This window comes from Phyllostomus discolor, chromosome 1 (assembly GCF_004126475.2).
Source record: "Phyllostomus discolor isolate MPI-MPIP mPhyDis1 chromosome 1, mPhyDis1.pri.v3, whole genome shotgun sequence".
NCBI lineage: Eukaryota > Metazoa > Chordata > Mammalia > Chiroptera > Phyllostomidae > Phyllostomus > Phyllostomus discolor.
The window spans coordinates 11,344,176-11,358,980 of NC_040903.2; the positions used below are offsets into that span (position 1 = coordinate 11,344,176).

The 14,805-nt window shown below is 41.9% G+C and overlaps 1 protein-coding gene and 1 long non-coding RNA gene across 5 annotated transcripts in view; both read right to left on the bottom strand.

The window, feature by feature from the left end:
- The window catches only part of KCNIP4 (potassium voltage-gated channel interacting protein 4), a 927,129-nt gene that overhangs the window by 268,755 nt on the left and 643,569 nt on the right, over window positions 1-14,805 (bottom strand). The window lies entirely within an intron of this gene.
- On the bottom strand, window positions 233-4,748 carry LOC118499136. The gene is made up of 2 exons (XR_004901656.1): window positions 1,223-4,748; window positions 233-1,016 (listed from the first exon to the last, which is right to left on the bottom strand). It is a non-coding gene; the product is annotated as an uncharacterized LOC118499136 (long non-coding RNA).

A 14,805-nucleotide genomic window follows, 5' to 3' on the forward strand; every position in this document is an offset into this window, starting at 1 on the left:
GATGGACTAGAGAACCAGAAGAGGGAAGCTTGTGCCCATACTCCTCGGGCCCCTGGGGAGTGGTAGCAATGTTTTTTCTCTTCTTTCTTTTTCCTCTAAGAGTCATACACAAAACAAAACAAAACAAAACACACACACAAAAGCAAAAAAACAGGGTCTCATCCCACTGATAACGAAGTAGCCAATTGGCTACCATTTTTGAGATCTGATTGTTTGCTTTCTATTTTTTCCCCAGACGATAAACCCTCAGGGAGAATGTCTTCTCTACTTGTAAATACTATCAATAGTTAAAACATAAAAATAAGAATTTTGGTATGTTTGACAACACCTATTCCACGGAGTCCAAGTTCCAGGGAAATATCTGATATTATACAGTGAAGCTGCAAATGGAGGGGGGAAGTGGGGTTTGCTGACCGCACAAGAGGGCAGGAAGTTTTGCAGGTGGCACAACATAGTTCTAGGTAGAACTCCAAAGAAACAGATTCTTCAGCAGCAATGACAAAGAAAATCTCATCAAGCTGGATCTCACACAGACAGAGGGCTGTAAGTCAGTGGGGCAAGCAGCAGGGAAAATCATTTCCTTGACTGCTTCAACTGAAGAATGAAATATATATAAAGGAGAAATTGTATCCATCTGTGGGGGGTAAAAGGATGTACTTGGCGGAAGAGTATGGAAGAAACACTTCAGTTAGCTTCTCGGGGACCTGGTGGAGGCTAAGGGATTCTAGCATCACAATTCGCTCTGCTGCTGGGGAAGAGATTGTTCCCCTGTCTTGTTTAAGCACTGAAAACAATGACACAGCTTCAATATGCAGCCATTCTGGCATTGCATTCAAGCATGTGGAAGAGATGCGGGTGATCAATATTTGAACAGGGAACATCAAAATTACTGGCTGAGTTGTTTTGTTTTTTTTTTTTTCAAAGAAGGAACAAAGACAAATACACAAGGCAAATATTCAGCTTCTGAACTCTACCAAGAACTAGGGGACATTCAACTTAACTTTTATATGTCATAACTAGTCCCCTTCTTTTAAAGATTTTATTTATTTATTTTTAGAGAGGGAAGGGAGGGAGAAAGAGAGAGAGAGAGAGAAACATGAATGTGCGGCTGCTGGGGGTCATGGCCTGCAACCCAGGCATGTACCCTGGCTGGGAATCGAACCTGCGACACTTTGGTTCGCAGCCCACGCTCAATCCACTGAGCCACGCCAACCAGGGCTACTAGTCCCCTTCTTCATCAAAGAATCAAAGTCAGTACATTTTGATCTGAACCCAGAATTTAGATTTTCCTCCCTTCTCCTTTCTTTTTGGTTGGTCGCATAGATCAGGCTGAAAATGGAAAAAACAGCGAGTTTGATATAGCCCTGACCCATCTGTAGCCTGTTTCCTGTCCTCAATTCAATCCTAGCCCTTTCTGTAACCTCTCAGATGCAGAGTATGATAAAGTAATTGGACAGAAGAGCTCACATCCAAAATAGAGCCTCCTCCTTGCATCTCCCAGCATGGATTCTACTAACCCCCGAGTGAATGCACTTATCCAAATGGCTCATGTTAAGCAATCACAACTCATCAGTGTTTTTAGGTTGCAATGAAAGGTACAAATTGAGATGAAAATTAATCTGCTAATTGTTTAAATTTTTATTTCTCTTTACTGTGTATAAACGGTGCATCCAAATCTATACTATCACAAACTATTCTGTGTTATCCAGGGACCTAAATAAAATAATGCGACCTAAAAATACATATATTGCTTTCATTGGTAACATCTTATTACATGCTTCATTTTTGTCTTAAACTCAATACATTTGAAAAACAAAAACAAAAATCTTCGCTGTTCTCCCATTTGGGTAATGAGCGACACTGCAACACTAACCATACTGGATTGTAACTTTGGAAATCATGACAGAAGTTATTATACATTGAGTTTTTACTATGTCCCCAGATGCCAGTCCTATATGTTTATATTCATTACTTCATTAAAAATTCATAATAATACTATGAAGCATAGAACCATTAATACCACCGTTTATTTATAGATGAAGGAAGTCAGGTTTAGGAAGTTTAAGGAAAGGTGCGTTCCAAAGTTACACAAGTAGTAAGTTGCAGAGACATTAATCAAACACTGATCTGTTTGACTGTAAACACAGTGCTGTTTAACCCTTGGTAGCACAGTCAAGTCATTCCCACACTCAAAAAATCTCAATGACTTTATGTCCTGTACTACGGTAACAAAAAAAAAAAAATCCGTAAGATTTACATCAGTCCTGCTGCTTCTTATTCATTTCATCTTTGTTGTCACTAGTCCTCCACACAGATCCCCCACACTACCGGGACATTTTCCTTCAAGCCTCTGCCATGGCCAGTGAGCTTCAGTCACCCTTCTTCCCCTTGTTTCTTCTCAAGTGGCTTCCTGTCTCTCTGCCCCACCATCCCGCTGCTGCTCTCTTCATATTAACCTCCCACTCCTGTGTCTAGCCATACACAACTTAATGCGGTTGCCATCAGAATTAGCATCCATACTTTAGCTCCTATAGGTAATAATAGTTGGTTTCATGTGGGCTGCATTTATATCTTGTTTAAAATAAACACATGTTGAAATCAGGGATTATGGATATATAATTTATCTTTTTACCTCAAAGCAGAATATTGAAGTCATAGAAGACTCTGGATTAATTCTTATTGTTTAAATGAATAAAGGAGAACTAATTTTAAACATAGTGAAATATTACACATGAATATTCTAGAAATTTCACATTGGATTTAGTCACCCGCAAATAGCAGGATGAAGTAAACAGATTATCTCTTCAATACTTATCCAAATGTTTGACAAGTCAGCTTCGGTAGGAATTTAAGTATAAAACTAAACCAAGTAAAGATGAAAATATCTAATCCAAAAGATTTCTGCACTATACTGAAAGATAGATCAATAATAATAAATTTTATGTTCAGCCTTTGGGAAAAAGTGGGTACCAAAAAGAAAAGCAAACCTTGGTAAAGATATTCTGTGTTACCACTGGTGAGTGAACAGAATTATTTGATGATCAATATTATATATCGTTGGAATGAAATACTATGTATTAGGACCTCAGAAAGATTAAAAATACTTGATTTCCAATAATAACTTTAACAGATATACTTTTTAAGGGCACATATGTGACCAAAAGTCTTTGAAGGAAGACCAATCCAATTACTAAAGTCATAAACTCCTTTAGCACTACTGTCAATAAGTAACAAGAATTTCCAAAGTTTCTGCCAGAGTCAGGCCTAGGCAAACAGTGAATAAGATGATGCTTGGAAATACTTCACTTTTCCTTTGTATTCTTCTCCCTTCCATTTCATACCAGATTCACCATGACGCTAGAGGAGCTGCAGCTTTAGGGTTCCCTGCTTACTCAGGTGCCAGTTAATTCTACGTATTCACATACAGCAAATGAGATTATTTCAACTCCTTGTCTTAAAGAGGCCCATTCCAACTGTTCAAACTTCAGGTCCCACTAACCTTGGTTAGAACTTTGATCAGAAGCATGCACTCACTCCCTTAGAATCCATGAAACTTGTAAGATTCCATTGGGGAAAGATTTTCTTTGTTCTAGTTTTCTTAGGTTCATTCATTCATTCATTCATTCAATTGTTCAAGGAGCAGAGACTCCTTGCTACTGTCTCCTGTCATGTGGGGAGGGGAAGAGGCAGCTGAGAAAGCGTGAAGATAAGTGAGACTTCAGGTGGCATTGGGACAGCTGTAGACTTTGCAGAGTGAAGGACCCAGGTCTGGAACTGCACAGATTGAATAAGGGAAGCTTTAGGCACCCGATGTTTCATCTCTTCTTTGACAAGTAGAAATCATTGATCTGATATCTTTATAATGACTGCAACTTTTCTGTCTCATGTTCTATGGCTTCCGATACTAATAACTGACCACATCACTCTCCTTGGGATGTTCTTTGTGTTAAGGCTTCTGACTTCACTTATCCTCTGCAGCTTCATGGCTCTCTCCATTCATCCTTCCATTTTTGCTACAAGTTCTCACTTCATTCTCTCTCCAGTTTGCCATTCCCAAGATAGGCATGAGGCTGGATCTAACTGAAGAGTTATTGCTGGTGGGTCAACGCTTTCACAGTAGCCCATGCGGCAGACCATTTCCCAGCCGTGGATTGGCTGCCCACAGACAAAATGCCCTGTCCTGGTCAGACAGATGTCTGGCTGTGAAGATATACAGACAGAATCAAACTACCTGTGCAGACATTGGCAATGCCAATTATGACTCCCTAAGCAGGGGCTGTGGGTAAAATCCCCAATAAAGGAACTACACATGACAGACCTTGGCCTATCAACACCTTTCATCTCTCTTTACTCAGGCAGATAGGCACATCATGGACTTAACCAATTTTGGTTTTCTCCTCTGAGATTTTCCAAAAGTGCAGCATGAACCAACATTTAAATCTGTCCTCCTCATCTGCCTCATTCACGCTCATCCCACCAAGAATAAAAAATGGGAAAAAAATAAGTAAAACAAAACTGAGTGGTTACTTTTACTTTTTTAAAATGAGGTTTTCAGCTAAGTTGTTAATGTATTTTCTTCTTCCTAGATCAGATTATTCATAGAAAAGACTTGAGACCCAACTAAATTGTTCCTACTTCAATGATGCCTGAGATAAATCTTTTTTCCTCGTAGCACTATCACTTTATCTTCATAGCTACATAAAATATAATTCCTCCCAGTATTATAATTAGTTAAGTATTTCATCATATTTTATTATTTCTGTATTTCCATAAGGCATAATGGTAACAGAAATAATAATATTTGAAATAACAGTAAAGCTAATATATAACTTACCACGTGTCAGAAACTGTACCAGCATTTTCATGCATTATCTCTCTTAATCCCCCTAAACCCCTTTGAGGCAGATGCAATTCCCATCGCCATTTTACAGATGAGAAAACTGAGGTTCAGAGGGTTTAAGTAACTTGTGCAGTTAGTGAGCAGAGTTTCTGGGATTTAAACAAGAAAGCTTAATTCTAGATCAGCAACTTTGAACCTTGGCTGGACATTGGAATCACCTGAGGAGTTTTTCATACCCTGGGTCCCTCCCCAAATATTTCTAACTTATTACTATGAGGTGCGGTGGGGGCATGGGAATTCTAATATGCAGCCAAGCTCAATAACCTCTGCTCTGCAGACTAAGTTATTGGCCGTTAGGTAATAAACGAGTTAATGAACAATTCAGTGCGGTAATGCATTAACTTTTCATTTTCCATTTTTTTTTAAATAAATAGGTGCAGACAGTGTTACTTAAATAAAAATAACAATAATCTCTAATTGGCCACTCAGAGCAAATAATGAAAACAGTTTTGTCAAAATTGATTTATCCTGACCAGACCACTTGCCAAAGACCTAATGCAGTTTCCCAGAGAGAGATGCAACCGGAGTCCGTAAAGGACCAGCTCAGTGTAAATCACGTCTTCCCGAGGATGGGCACTACGCTGGGGAAACCACAGAGCACATCACACTGACTTCAGCTGCCCACACGGGCCCCTTGGTCCATTTCTTTGTTTTATGTTCCCCAATTCCCCAACCCTATTATCCTTAATGTGTTGTTCCTGCCAGAGTGCTTTAGGCAATTAGCACTGGGAGTAGGCCACGAGCCTTATCTTCTCCTCTGAAGACAAATCTTGCTATTAGTCACAGTCAACCCAAAGACATAAACAAAGGAATCTAGAAAAAACTATAAATACGAATTAAGCACCAATTTGCAATGTGTGAGTTACTCACCTGACAGTATAAAAGGACTAAGAGAAATTCCCAAAGAGCTAAGAACCTTGGAGTGGGGCGCGCGGACAGGAAAAGAGAGTTGTGAAGTTTTAACTGGGGTGTGTGTGTGTGTGTGTGTCTATCATCTGTCTTCTCTTTCTTAACATGTGTAGTTCAATCTCATCATGCCAGACTTCGAGAACTACTGCCTTATTTGACTAGTGTTACCCATTCCTCACAGAGCTGAGAGACTGACTGTACAATAAACACCACGGCCAGACCACACACGACAGTAAAGCTCAGACCCCATCTCATCATCCAAGCCTGATTGATTCTTTTTGTTTCAATACTTTGTATGTATTGTCCTCTTGACCAATTGTGTCAAGTACAAAAGGTGATTGTTGTCTTAGTCTATTTGGGCTGCTATAGTCATATACCACAGGCTATGTGGCTTGCAAAGAACTTCTAGCCTCCAGAACTGTGGGAAATAAATTTCTGTTATTTATATGCCATGCGGTCTATGGTTCTGTTGTCCTAGAGCCTGAACGAACTAAGGCAGACAGACACTCATGACTGGACGCGGGCATCCAAGTCTCCTACGCACAGATTTGCCAAAGTCTAGAAACAGGACAGGCACCCACCCCCGGTGGCCTCGGTATCCAGAAGGTGGGAGTGATCCCAGAAATGGTTGTTTACACATCCCCTCCCTGGAGGTTCGCACCCCACTCACCACCTTCCCTTTCTGCTCTCCTGGGTGTCCACCTGTTCTCCTCCATGCTTCTAAGACAACAAAGCTTCAGTTGTCAGTGCTGACACATTGAAGAACAACACTTAGTTAATGAGCACACACAACTCTAGCACCTTTTACTCACTAATTTACCCCAACTTTAATTTTATTTGCCTCTCAGTTTCTAAATTCTAACTAAATCTGCTAATGACATTGTGTGAATTCTGATGCATTCTTCCAGAAAGGAGAAAAAAACACCTAACAAATATCAGTTTTAAAGGTAAAGAGGGACAGTGAATGAAAGACCCAATTACTGTTTAACAAATGTAGGTTTGGTACTGGGAAAAAGACATTGTTTTATGTGTGTTTTTAAATAAATATTCAGCCTTAATAAGAAACACTTTCTGTGTTTGGTTATGACTTTCTTCTTCTTTAATCAGACACATGTTTAATAATTGTAGAAATCCACAGGAACCTTGGATACACATCTAGGAAGTTGCAAGTGAACCAACGTCTATTGGCGTGAAGTGATTTGGAGGTGTACTGCAGTATTTTCCCATCCACTGAGCTGGTTCAACCAGCAAAGTGGGGTGTGATCAGTCTATTGACTTCTGAATTATCTTTATTTTATCTGATGTGTTAATTTCAATAAGGTCTTTGTGCCAATGGATAGGGCCTTACATGCATGAGGTCTGCCTAGAAGGTATCTGATATGCAATATGAAAAATGGCAACATTTGTTAAAGAAAATATAAGATGCAAGCAACATTATACATAGGACAATGACACCTCAGTCCCCTTCAAAGTAGGCACCTTGGGACCTCACACAGTTCTTCCAATTGCCATCAGCTGCCTCGTCATATTTTCCTGAATCTCATCAACAGTCTGAAATCTCACCCCTTCAAAGATGATTTTAGTTTTCGAAAAAGCCAGAAGTCACAGGGTGCCAAATCTGGGTTGTAGGGGAGCTGAGTCACCTGGGTAATTTGATGTTTTGCAAAAAAACTCTATATGAGACGTGATGCATGAGTGGGCATGTTGTCATGAGGAAGCTGCCCATCACCAGCTGCCCATAGCTGTAGCCTTCTGAATCATCCAAATAGTTTCCATGGAAGAATGTTCAAGGCTGACACAAAATTCAATGCGGATTTGTTGCTCTACTCACTCAGTCATTTTGAATGCAATGGCCACACAGTATACATGCTCACTCTACAGACTCTACTGCCCTGCTGACTAGTACAGTGAGGTCATCATTGTTCACACATGCTCATTCCAGTCCATTTTCCTTGGCTTCCAGGTTACACTGATGTCATGCAAACTGTTCTCATTCTATTGATAATGGCTGGACTTTTTCAGGACAGATCTTGTATATAAAAATCCTTCTCATCTTCTTGCCTGTTCAAAATGCTCCCTCCCCCACAAATCCAGTCTGGGACTTTCCCTTTATCAGAGCATATTGTTCTCTCTTCCAAACATCTGAGTAGCCGACTCAAGTTTATTTCCTCCTAACTGAATCTTATTTTCATCTTGAACCTTCATTTTGACTATGGAAGTCCAAGGCTTAAAGGAAACGGTATGGGTTTGGGACAGTGAAATAAAGTAGTTTATAGATATATACGGTACCTAAGGGGAGAGGCATACAGGTGTCCCCAGGGAGGTCTGCCCTACCTGGAGCTGGTGGGCTCTGCAGTCCTGAAAGCTGCCCCTGGACCCACCCTTTACTCCAGAGAAGCCCCCCCTCCACTCCTTGCCAGATGAATAAAGCAGTGGTTTTCCAACTTAAATGTACATGAGAACCTCCAGGAGGGCCTGTTAAAAAAGATATTGTGGACCCACCCTCAGAAAACCTAATTCATTCAGTCTGGGACGGGGCCCTGAGAATTGGCATTTTCAAGTTTTCGGGTAACCCTGTCACCAAGATTGTAGGCAACCCTAATTTACAAACCGCTGAAATATGGTAGATTACAGAAGGTGATTTAAGCTCAAAGAAAAGAGCAAGGCTTTAGGACTCCTGACTGTCTCTGCAATCAGGTTACAAAACAACCATATCTCCCACCCCGCAACCAAGGGCTGTTCCATTCTAACCAGTTATCATTAAGAGTTAAGTAGGAGGGTCACACTCCCCCTTATACTTTTTAGTATAGACATTCTGAGTGGGAGATTCCATAAGGAGCACAGTAATTTAGCATTTTTTGAAAGCGATGTTGTTATTTTTTCTCTTGGGCCGGGGTGAGGGACTTCCCAGAGCCATGGCAGGGGTTACGGCCTGGCTGTGGCCTTACCTTGTACACTTTCTTTTCAGTCGTCAGGGTTCAGATGTAAAGAATGAGAAATGAATATGGGGCTTTGGCTCATGGCTCAGACTCCTGAGTTGATAAATGCCCTGCACTTGTCTTAAGCAGACAGAGCCTGTAACCTTTCCAATCCAGTTTAGCTTCAGTTTTCCATGATCTTTTACCAAATGTAAACATGACATCAAAGACTCTAATGATTAAAATAAATATAGCTTATTATAATATACAAACAAAAACCTATCTTTGGAAGCCCAGGACAATAGTCAAAGCGTGTCCTGGATATCATTATGGCCATGGAGTAAGAGCTCGCTGGCCTTATAGGGCCAAAAGATGAGATGGTACTAACTCAGGTCAGTGTGGGGTGGTGTGCTGGGTGGTTTCATGTACACCAGCTCCTGTAATCCTGGTAATTCTTGATAGTGAGTTTCAGTACAAAGAACAAATCCCAACTGAACACAGAGGGAAACTGAGGTTCTGAGAAATGAAATGTTGTGTCTTAGGGAGCACAGCTGAAACAGGCAGAATGCAGATTTGAGCCATTGTATTTCTGACTCCAAAGCCCAGAGCCCTCGGGAGACATAGAGTCCAGCATAGGGTCAATGAGCGTTTATTAAGCACCAACTTTGTGGGAGAGGATGAGAAGCTAGCAGATCAGTTCCTGCCCCTGTGGTCCTTCCAATTGAGGGAAGAGAAAGGAGTTTGTGTCTGAAAGAGATGGAGTCCACATTCCCATTTTACCCATGGAGAAACCAAGGTTTATTTGTTAAAAAGGTTTACTTGCTGCCCAGGCAAGCCTTCAAAGTAGGAACAAGACTATTATCTAGGGTTTCACGTGGGATCACTGCACAGGTCAGGCCTGAGTATCAAATTCTACACCCTCACCCTGACCTGGACGTCACCCTATGATCAGGCCCAGAACTACTCTTTCTGTTCCTGGGATAGGCCAAGCTGGTTCTCACCTGTGGGCCTGTGCACTTGCTATTCTTTCTACATGAAACATTAGGCAACTGGATCTTTATAAGCCCAAGTCATCCTCATCGTTCAGGTATCAACTCAGGAGAATGCCCTCCAAGGGGTCTTCCCTCAACCTGATGTCTGCAGATGCTGGCCTCATCCCAGCCTGTCCTGAGTTCCCAGGCTGACGGTCCCCATGCAGGACAATGACTCTCTGCATCCCACAGCTGGTCAAAGGGTGTCTTTGCTCTCACCTGGCTTTTCTCTTTTAACATCTCACTTCCCTACTCTCTTTTCATACTCATTGAGATCAACTCCCAAGCAAGTCACTTGCCTCCAATTCCTTGTCTCAAGAACTGCCTTTGCAGCAACACAAATATAAAGATGGGGTCATAGTGGACTCTGTCCCTCATGACTATTATTCTTCATAGTATTTCTTCCTATCTAACACTATCCAATTAATTAATTTGTTCACTTGTTTAGCTCTACACTGCCATCCTACCTGACCCTTCACCTACCCCCCAAAGCCTTCTCCACCCTGGCAGATGCCCAATACAGTACAAACATCATGGTGGCTTGACATTGTGTCTCCTGTTCATTGGCAGTATCCCCAAACTAGAACATCACCCAGAACACAGTAGCTGTTCAACCTATGTTTACTGACTCAACAAAATGAGCAAATGGAGATGCTGAATGTCAGAGCTCTCCAATGTGTCAATGCAGAGGGATCATCGGTAGCAAATCACACTCTTGGATGACTAAATCAGCGGTGTTCTCCTTTGGCTTTTGTCCTATGCAATGCCATAGTTGCCCTCTCCATTTTTGTCACCTCTCCCTAATCAATCATTTTCTGTTAAACACGCTGTCCTGCACAATCAAAAGTTTACAAAAGCAAATAAAAGTCAATCCCAGCTTCAGGGGCAACACATTCATTATCGGCCTCAATCTATATTTATACGAGTGTATATGGAAGATGTCCCGAAACAGAAGTCTCTGTCCCTTTGGATACCATCACATGGGCCTTGCATAACTATTTACGTTTATGAAAAGAATTCCTCATCTGTTTCTGTTTAACACTGACCTTCGAGTGCTTGATTTAATAACCTGTGGAATTAGACTAAATCACATTGGCTTGTTTAACCACCTGTACTACAGAGAGTGGCAAGGAGGAGCTAGCACCTAAAAGCACAGGAAGGCGCAGGCCAGCCTTCAGCGAGATGGGGAGGGAACATCACAGGGGAACTGTGTGCTTGGGGACAGTCGCATGGACTGGAGAGAACAGAATCCCGCAGCCTTGGAGACAAGCTCCCCCTGAATCAAAAAACTTTGTCAAAGCCAAAAACAAAGGAACTCTGTCTTTGGAAGTAGCTGACACTTCAAAACATGACAAAGGGGTTCTACTCCTGTTAACGGTTTTGTTTAAATAAACAAACGCCACTCAACCGAAAAGGTCACCTGTAGCGGTTTTCTTTTTTCTCTCTGCCCAGCCACATGGGAGGCTGCGTGCACTCAGGGTGAGGGCGCTACTCCCTGAAACGTGTTGCCTCCATAGTGAACTAAAAGGCACTAAATGTGAAGAGTTGCCTGTATTATTTATCAACCCCTTCTCATACACAGTGCCCGGAGGAGGACCTGGTGTAGAGTAGGTGTTCAATAAATACTTCGTGGAACAGTAGGAGGCATGATTACTTGCATTCTCACATAATTATAAGATTCTCACTTACAACATGCTCAAACCGGTGTAGCCCATCTTTTGCTTCTATCATGATGGGTAAGGCACTCTGTGATTGATCACGTGCTCCTTTTTACCTATCTTGTTGTCACCCAGAAACAGAGAGAATGCTACTTCTTGATACGTTTTGTGTTAAGAAGTGAATGCTGTGTGATCAGTAAAAGATCAGGGTTTGGAGTTAGTCACTTCCGTTCTAAGCTTCCTTTTTCCTGATATGGAAAACAGGTCTATTCATGAAAATCACTCCGCAGAATTCAGTCATTGGGGTATTAAATAAGGTTGTACCTGTCCAAAGCATAGGTGTTGTGCCTGGGACAGAGTTCACACTCAGTGAAACATTTGTTCCCCTCCCATTTCACAGGCAGAAACACGTTGGTTCAGAAGGATCAAAGGACTGTCTGCAGGATCACATCCCTGGGAATGGCCACGGCTGGGATTTCAGGAAGCAGGGATTCTGACCCGCCACGGAAACCATGGTCTTCCTCCACACCTCGCTGCTTTTTGTGCAGGGATCTAATTCAGACATAGACTTCACCTATTTTCACTCCGGCTTCCCTCGTGCACACAGCAGCCACTGCCTGCAGCTTCCCCACTGCTGCGGTAGTGAACCACTGGCCGCTGTTGACCTTGGGAACAGCAGTGAATTTACAGAAGTTCGCAACTCCGGGGAATTTTTTTCACTTCACAGTATAGATAGACGCGGCCTGGGGCCATGATAAATGTAAACTATTTAGGAACAACTTCTCTAAGTTTGCTATTTAAAATGTGTTTGGTATAAGCTGATGTTCTTGGGACAACTGTGTCAAAAACTGTGAGATAATGTAACAGGCGTTGAGGCGGAAACGCTAATTAAACCAGTGTGAACGTAAATGATGTTTTTTTTAAATACATCACTGCCTGGGAGACGTCTTAAATGCCACTCCTTAACTTATTCTTAACAACATGGTATCTGTATTATGGAAAATGCCAAGGTGATTGTTTTCTTTTCCTGATAAAGCCTTTTGACCAAGGTGGGAGCCTTGGGTGGTCTGTCTGTTGTCCTTCTATTCCAGGACTTCTTTATTGTTACCCTTCCCTCCCTCTTATCCTGGGCACAAACCATGCTGAACAAATTGGAGGGGAGGGTTTAAAACCACCAGACCACTGATTCTCAGTCATGACCCTACCCTAGAATCACCTTATAAGATTATAAGAATTACAGACACCCAGGCCTTGCCTGCATTAATTGGTCTTAAATCACTGTTCTGAGGAGGACATCGAGTACCATATTTCTAAAATTATCTGGGTGATTCTAAGGGGTAGCTGGATGTCAGAATCACCACACTAAGCTTTTCTGCCTCTGAGCCGCTACACAAGCTAAAATTCCCTGCTTTGCCTTTATCACTTGTGCCACGCCTAGCCACTATCCAAAATGCAGTTCAGAAGCACCACTTCCAAGTAGCTTCTCCACTGGGAAATGCTGGTCTGCTTTCTTCATTTGAAAGAATTACTCCATGGTCCGTCCTAATCCTCAAAACATTCGGCTCTACTGTAAATTCCTTGAGATCAGAGATGGAAGTCATTGTGTGTATCCATAGTGCCTAGGGTTGTTCATGTAAGAGCTACGTAAAAACATATTAAAGAATGAATGAATGAATGAATGAATGGTGATAAGAGGGTTATTAGAGTTGGGTTAATAGCTCTGGCTATTTGTCCTGGTTCTGCTGATTTGCAGTATACAGGGAGGGGCAAAAGTGGATTTATAGTTGTTGGTATGTGAAACGCAGAGTTTTTTCTTGTACTTTTTTTTATTAATGCTTGTATTATTTTCCATACAAACAACTGTAAGCTTACTTTTCTCCCACCCCGTATATATTGACTGTAAGTAGTTTTAAAGTATTATACTATATAAAGCTGATCATATATGCATATGATCATGCATATATGTCATATATGACCCAGTAATTACACCCTATTTAGGTATCCAACAGAAATGCACATTCATGTTCACCAAACGGCACATAGTAGGTTGTGCACAACAGCATGTTTTTAATAGCCATAAATCCATACAAACCCCAAATGCCCACCAGTAGTAAAATATGGCGCAGTCACACATAAAATGCCCTGCCGCAAGAAGAGTCCTATAAATGTGCAGCAATGTGGATGGGTGTGGAAAAGGATAATTTTGAGCAAATGAAGCAAACAGCAAAAGAGATGGTACGGTACGTTACACACTTGCACGGAGAACCAAAACCAAGTAAGTCCCCTCTGCTATTAGAAACCAGGACGGGGAGGGCCCTAGAGGCCGGGCACAGTGCTTGCACGGGAACGGGAGGCCGGGCTCCGGAATGCTGGGTGTGTTCCCGGTCTGCTCCGAGGTCACACAGGTGCGCCTGGTTTGTGAAAATTCATCAATGTGGAAATTATGTGTCCTTTTCCGTACACACATTATGCATCAGTAAAAATGTTTAAAAAACCACCTTGGTATAAACAACGTCACATGTACTTTATATAACGTAATTCCCATCTAAACCTCAGGAACACTTAGTTAACGTGTGAAAGAATCTACCTTCCAGACCTGGCTCCTCAGATGGAGTCCCTGGATTGGATGGTAGTTGAAGAGTGTTGCTGATTGGGAAAAGGGTGACGAGTTTTCAAAAAACGCAAAACATCTTTTCTTAGGGGAGAGAATTCATTCATTGTCTCGCTGGCGATGGCGACACGGTTCTAAGACTCCCCTGCTGGGGCGAGGGCGGGGGACAGGGCAGAGAGACATGTGTGTGAGACAGTCCTATTTTAACTGCCTCTAGGTTTTCCCCATGTACAGCCAAAGGCGCTTATTTCCTGGCATACCCAACTTGAATGCTTTACTTTTAAAATGGTCTAGGTTTCATGATAATTATTAATTTTTTTAGCAAATAGGTATTGATTATCTTCTTCACACCAAGAACTAAAAAAAAGAAAATGTCGAGGCAGACCGGGGAGCCAGCTGGAATACGCAGAGGGTACCTTCGGTCCCCCCACACCCCGGATTCCTGTGAGTCCCACGGGACTCTCATTTCCTCACACCCCTGTTCCCATTGATCATCACGCCCTGACTTTTTTTTTGTCTTCTGTTTTGCCCAGACTCCAAAGTCAGGCAATGCAGCTATTTTTCTCCCTGGGTTCATCAACCCCTCCTCATCTTCCACCACCCTAAATCAACACCACTCAATAAACTTGACTCCTTGCAGTCTTCTGAATACCTGCAGTCTCGGGTCATCAAGATAAAATTCTATGATTTCTTCTGTTTCCAGTGCAAACTCCTGTTATGGGACCTAAGCTAAACTCATGGAACTTTACAGCATTCTTTTTCATAAAGTTGTATTTCA